Below are 7,151 nucleotides of genomic sequence, written 5' to 3'. Positions count from 1 at the left end.
TAAAAAGCTTAGTAAGAAACCATCTACCTCACTAAATCATGCACACGATGCAATATGCTTTTAAAACATGCCGTTTGAAATATGTACTGATTGAACTAAAACATGACATACTATCATCTAAAGCATGTGAACATGAACTGAACATAGAGCTATCATACCCAAATCATAGAAAAACTGGGCTGAACATATAATGAGCTAAACTGAAACTAACTGATACTGAATTCAAACTCAACTAACATAACTAATTTTGAGTTTTGAAAACTAATTCATAATAAGTGAAAATACATAATCATGCTGTTTGGGCCCAACAACTGTACTTGCTATGCGCGCATCCCTAACTAGACCCGGGTTTGCAAGTCCTGAATTTAGTAGGGTTAACTAGGTTATCTAAACCTAGGGATGACTGTGGGAGTCCAACCCAATGGATATCTGATCCAGTACAGTGCCACTGAAAATAAAATACTGAAATAGCTAATACTTGCTTATTCTATTGTTTCTAGGTTATCTGAACCTAGAGCTAGGTTATCTAAATCTAGAGGCGACTGTGGGAGCCCACCCATTGGATATCTGATCCATATAAGCTGTAATAAACTGAGAATACTGAATAGATACTTCTAATGTATCTAACTGAGCTGTTAAAGATACATATGGTGCATTTTTACTAAACTAGATATTTTATCGAACACTTAGTGTGCCCTAACTCTCCTCTCTATTAGGGAGACCGCCTCTAGGCACCCGACAACATCAACCTCCTATCTGAAGAGGGAAGACATGCCCGGCCCATCTAGAGGTGCTCAACTAAATCCCTAATCTGCGAAAAGAGTTAAATACACCCTAGGTATCGATAAAAAATCTGCATACATCCTAACTAAAGCATAAAACTCAATCGGAAGCTATTATACTGCATGTGAGGGGTTTCTTACCTCGTACGCTAATTTTCTTACAATTCCTTTCGCTAGAAATTCCGGTGGAGACGACTTCTCGATGATTCGTTCGCGTCTATGCGTCCCTCTCGCGGAGGGGAACGTTCTCGTGTCAGAGTCGTCGCCGGAGAGTGCTCTTAGGGCCCTAGGGAGGGAACCCTAGGTGTTCCCTTGTGGTTGGCGCCGAGAGAAGGAGAAAGAAGAGGAAGTGGCGTGAGGGCTTCGGTGAAGAGAGAATTGCCGAACCAAACTTCTAAAATAAACCAAACCCTCTTTAAGTTTTTAATTTATATTAAGTGGTTTAATGAACCCGACTCTAATATAAATATATTTGGTTCTCCTTTCTTTCAGCACGGCCCTGCTGGGTTCACTGGTTTCTAACATTATCCGCAAACCATAGGTCTCGGGTTCGATTCCCGCCTAAGCTATTTTGCGGTTCTAATTATTTTTGCTACTTCCGCTACTCGGAAAATTCCGGAAAAATATCTAAAAATTCCAGAAAAATCATAGAATATTTATAATGCAGTTTCGAGAATTTTCGAGCGTTACAATCCCCCATACCTTATAAAAAGTTCATCCTCGAACTTAGAACAATTCTGGGTACTTCTGTCTCATGCTGACTTCTGTCTCCCAAGTTGCCTCTTCTGCTGTGTGACTGTGCCAAATAACTTTGACTAATGGTACTTCCTTGTTCCGCAATTTCTTAACTGCTCGGTCTATTATCTGAATAGGCCGACTATCATAGCTGAGGTCTTCGCGGATCTGTACCGACTGGGGCTCAATCACCTGGGTGGCATCTGGGGTATGCTTCTTCAGCATAGAGACATGAAATACATTGTGGACAGCTGACATTTCCTGGGGTAGCTCTATCTCATATGCTACCTTGCCCACTCTTCTGCTGATAAGGTATGGTCCCACATATCGGGGACTTAGCTTGCCCTTCTTCCCAAAACGCATTACTCCCTTCATGGGAGCTACTCTGAGGAACACTGAATCCCCAACTGAAAACTCTAAGGGTCTGCGCCGTGTATCAGCATAGCTTTTCTGGCGGCTCTGAGCTGTCTCTATCCTCTGGCGGATCTGCTGTATAACTGCTGTGGTATTTGCTACTAGATCTGTCTGAAGCTCTAGTTCCTTCTGTTCACCACTCTCATACCAGCAGATTGGAGATCTACACCTCCGCCCATAGAGAGCCTCGTAAGGTGCCATGCCGATAGTGGCCTGATAGCTATTGTTGTATGCAAATTCTGCTAAGCTCAGATATTTGCACCAACTTCCCTTGAAATCTAGGGCACACGCTCGGAGCATATCTTGAGTACCGGTTTACTCGCTCCATCCGACCATCCGTCTGGATGGAATCTTGTGCGAACTTTAACTTCGTGCCCAATCTTGTTGTACACACTCCCGTAAGTGTAATGTAATCTGCTCTGTCTGAAATAATGTGCGTGGGACTCCATGAAGTCAGACGATCTCCCGGAGATACAACCGAGCTAGCTTCTCTATGGAGTGGGATATCTTGATAGCTAAAAGTGGGTTGATTTAGTCAACATGTCTATTACCCGGATGGCGTCAAAACCATTCGTGGTTCCGGGCGGTCCCACTATGAAATCCATAGAGATATCCTCCCACTTCCATTCTGGAATTTGTATAGGCTGCAGAACTCCTCCTCGTCGATGTTCCGCCTTGACTCTCGACGGTGAGGCGGATGCTAACATATCTGGCGATGTCTCGCTTCATCCGGGCCACAAAATGTTTCTTGAGTCTTGATACATTTTGGTGGAACATGGATGCATCGCATAAGGAGTCCTGTGAGCCTCATCTAAAATCATCTCCGTAGCTCCTCGATCGGAACACGAGTCATCACCAAATACAACACCCTCTATCGGACACTCAATTCTCTACTTTTCTCGCTAACCCTTGCTTGATTTTCTGAATTTCGGGGTCCTGCTTGACTGAATATCACCAAGCAAGGTAGACTCTAAGGTCATAGTAGAGAGCTGTCCAACGATGAGTTCGAGACCGAAATCTACGATCTCCTACAGAGGGGCGGTGACATGATCGTAAGAGATAATAAGGTAGCTGGATTTTCTCGCTAAGGGCGCTCGCTACCTTATTGGCTTTCCACGGATGGTAGAGGATGTCTATATCGTAGTCTTTGACCAGCTCTAACCATCTGCGCTGTCGCATATTCAGATCCTTCGAGTGAAGAAGTACTTGAGACTCTGATGATCTGCACTGAGCTCCATATAAGTAATGTCTCCAAATTTTGAGGGCGAACACTCTGCTGCAAGCTCAAGGTCATCGATGGGATAATTCTTCTCATAATCCTTGAGTTATGGGAGGCATAGGCGATCACCTTGCTGTTTTCAGCATTGCTCCTAGTCCCAACTTAGAGGCATCACTATAGATGTCAAAGCTGCTGGTGTTGTCTGGTAGAGCCAAAATGGGAGCACTGGTCAATCTCCTTTTTAGCTCGCTGAAGCTGTTCTCACAGTCCTCTGTCCACTGAAATTTTCTGTTCTTTCTGGTGAGAGCTGTCAGTGGGGAGGCTATCCTGGAGAAGTCCTCTACAAACTTTCTGCAATAACCTGCTAATCCCAGAAAGCTCCTGATTTCGCTGGCGTTCCTAGGTCTCTTCCAGTTACTTACTGCTTCTATCTTGCTGGGATTTACCATAACAACATCCTTTAAGATGATGTGACCCAGGAAGGACACCTGATCTAACCAAAATTCACATTTCGTGAACTTGGCGTATAGCTGGTTCTGCTGAAGGGTCTGCAATACTAGTTTCAGGTGCTCTGAATGTTCTTCCTGAGTTCCTGAATAGATAAGAATGTCATCGATAAACACAATAACAAACTTATCTAAATACTCCCTGAATACTCTGTTCATGAGATCCATGAATGTAGCTGGAGCATTGGTCACGCCAAAGGGCATGACTATGAACTCGTAGTGTCCGTATCTGGTTCTGAAGGCTATCTTCGGTATGCCCCCTTCTTTGACCTTTACCTGATGATAACCTGATCTGAGATCTATCTTAGAGAACACTGCTGCTCCCTTCAGCTGGTCGAATAGATCATCGATTCTGGGAAGGGGATACCTGTTCTTGATCGTGACTTGGTTCAGTGATCTGTAGTCTATACACAGTCGCATGCTTCCATCCTTCTTCTTCACGAACAATACAGGCGCTCCCCATGGCGAGTGACTCGGGCGTATGAAACCCTTGTCGAGCAGCTCCTGTAGTTGCTCCTGAAGTTCCTTCAGTTCTGCTGGAGCCATGCGATAAGGCGCTTTGGAGATAGGATTTGTACCGGGAATGAGCTCTATCTCAAAGTCAATCTCCCTGTCTAGTGCTAAGCCTGGTAACTCTTCAGGGAAGACTGCTGGGTAGTCACATACGACTCGAACCTCTGCTAGCTGTTGGTTCTTGTCCTGGCTGACGTTGACTACATGTGCTAGGAATCCTGTACATCCTGAATCCAGTAGCATCTGTGCTTTCATAGCTGAGAGAAACCTCTTGGCCTTTCTCTTTGGTTCCCCGCTGTATTCGAATTGCACTGCCGCTTCAGGTTGGAAGATGACTTTCTGTTTACGGCACTCTATGGTAGCACCGTATCTGATCAGAAAGTTCATTCCAAAGATAACGTCATAGTCGGTCATTTCTAGCACTATCAGATCACAAAAGAGCTCTCTGTCTGCTATAATGACTGGCACTGCTCTGAGCCAGTGCGTGGATGCCATGATCTCTCCTGAAGGTAGTGTCGTCAAAAATTGACCACTGAGTGCTTCTGAGGGTATTTCTAACTTTTCGGAGAACACCCTGGCTATATATGAATGGGTTGCCCCAGTATCAAATAGAACAGTAGCACTATACTGAAAAATACTAATCTGACCTGTGACAACTGTCGAGGCATTGGCTACGTCCTCTCTGGTGAGTGAGTAGATCCTCGCATTCGCCATAGCTGGAGGGGCTTCTAATCTGCCCTGGCTGATGAGTGGACATTCTAGAGCGGCCTGCATCTGATATAACTGAGTTGGCTGGCCTGCATACTGAATCTGCTGTGGCTGAGGAAGACCGGTCTTGTTCGGGCACTGCTTAGCCATGTGCCCTTCTTGTCCACATTCAAAACATCCTCGTGTGCCCTTGCGACAAACCCCTGGGTGGAATTTTCCACAAGTAGCACACTTTGGATAACTGGGTCGCTTGCTAGATGGTCCTCCTTTTGGGTCACTTCCTGATCTGCGCTTGCTGTTGGAGTTACCTTTCCAGTTAGAGCTGTGGCCTTGCTGTTTTTGAGCGTGAGAGTTTCCTTGGCCTTTGGACTCTGAGGAGGCTTGCTTTTGCTGCTTTATGCTGTTCTGGTAATGCTCCGTGGTCAAGGCACTGCTCACTAGCTCCTCTGTGGTTTGTGGCCTATGTATGCCACCAGCCACGTTCACTGCTATCTCTGGCCTCAGCATCTTGAGCATCAACCGGATTCGTTCCTTCTCTGTGCTGACTAGCTCTGGGCACAGACGAGCCAACCTGTTGAATTTCTTCACGGCTTCCTCAACTGAAAGGTTGCCCTGACGAAACTCAGTGAACTCGTCGTAGTGGCGGTTCGTAACCCGTATGTGGAAGAACTCCTCGAAGAACTCCTTCTCGAAGTCAGCCCATGACATCTGGTTCACTGGGCGCTTCGTTCTGATTCTCTCCCACCACATGCGTGCGTCTCCTGTCAGGCAGAAGGAGGCACACTTCACCTTCTCGTGTTCTGGCCAGTCCAGAAGCTCCATCGTGCTCTCCAGTGTTTTGAACCAGGCTTGTGCATCCCATGGTTCACTAGTGCCTGAGAAGTTCTCTGGCTTGACCCGCTGCCACTGGATCAGATAGGCTTCCTTTCTTGGCTCAGCTGCTGGGGCTGCTGGTGCTGTAGGCTGAGCTGGTGGAACCTCCAAGACTACCGGAGTAGTCAAATTCGGTTCCGGGGTGACTGTGGGGGTACTCTGCTGATTAGCCTTTAAGGTGGCTATTTCCTGTTCTTTATTGACTAGGCTGCTGTCGAGCAACTAATCTTGTAAGTCTGGAGGAGGCACGCCTCTTCTTTGGGGCTCAGTAGCTAATGCCCTTCTAGCTGGGCGTCCTCGTGCCATTTCTAAAGACGTAGAGAACATAACATAACTAATGTAATCACAGTTATATAACTACTGATATCATGTTTAAAACTATCACATACTAACAAGCAGTAGGCATATAAACATGAACTGTAACTAGAAAGCAAGAACAATAAGGAGAGTAGAGGTATTCTTACTTGGAAGCTGCAGGTACAATGCTGATGTGTGTGTAGGAAGTATGGAACACTGCTCTGATACCACTCTGTAATGACCCACCTTCTGAGTACTGGCTGTAAGGTCGGTCGCTACAATAATGCTAAACTATACTGTGCGGAAAGCTGGGCTAATTAAAATTTTGCTATTCTAATTACTGGGAACGCTGAAACTGAACGCTCTACATGTACCTAATAATTGTACACATGCTAGGGAAGACAATCTATGCCTCCCGGATGACTTGCTAGCTGTAATCAAGCATTCCAATCGATCCATGGATCGATTGGGCTGGATCGATCCGAGGATCGATCGACAATCTTGTACGGAAGGAGACTACGGATCGGTCGGTGACGATCCATAGCTCAGGCACCGATCGGTCTCACCGACCGATCCAGAGCACGCTGATCGGTCGGTAGACCGATCGGTGAGCCTCCGTGCTTCGCCCTCTTCAGACGCGCTGATCGGTCTACCGATCGATCCGAGACCCCCTGATCGGTAGACCGATCGAGTGCACTTCATAAGTTTCGTTTGCCTCGGATCGGTCGGTGACCAATCCATAAACTCTGTTGATGCGGATCGGTCGGTGGCCGATCCGATCCAACCCATTCTTGATCGGTCATGCGGACCGATCGAGTTTCGATTCAATTAGAAACTCGATTTCAAAGACCTTGCCGTGCAAAACCTCATACAACAACTACCTAATGCATAATAAACTATTCTAATAACATGTAGTAACAATTCTAAACTGGTTCATGACATTTTACTCACTAAAACACATTTTAACAACTTAAAGTGCATGGAAGTATAAATTTCTAAAAGTTCTAATTGTTTAAACTTGCTAAAGTTCAAGAGTGCATAAAACATGAAAACTAGAACTAATAAATTGCAAAGTGCTAAAGTAAATGCTAGATCCCCAGAGGG

The sequence above is a fragment of the Zingiber officinale genome, chromosome 10B (assembly GCF_018446385.1).
Source record: "Zingiber officinale cultivar Zhangliang chromosome 10B, Zo_v1.1, whole genome shotgun sequence".
NCBI lineage: Eukaryota > Viridiplantae > Streptophyta > Magnoliopsida > Zingiberales > Zingiberaceae > Zingiber > Zingiber officinale.
Note: the sequence above shows the minus strand (reverse complement) of the source record.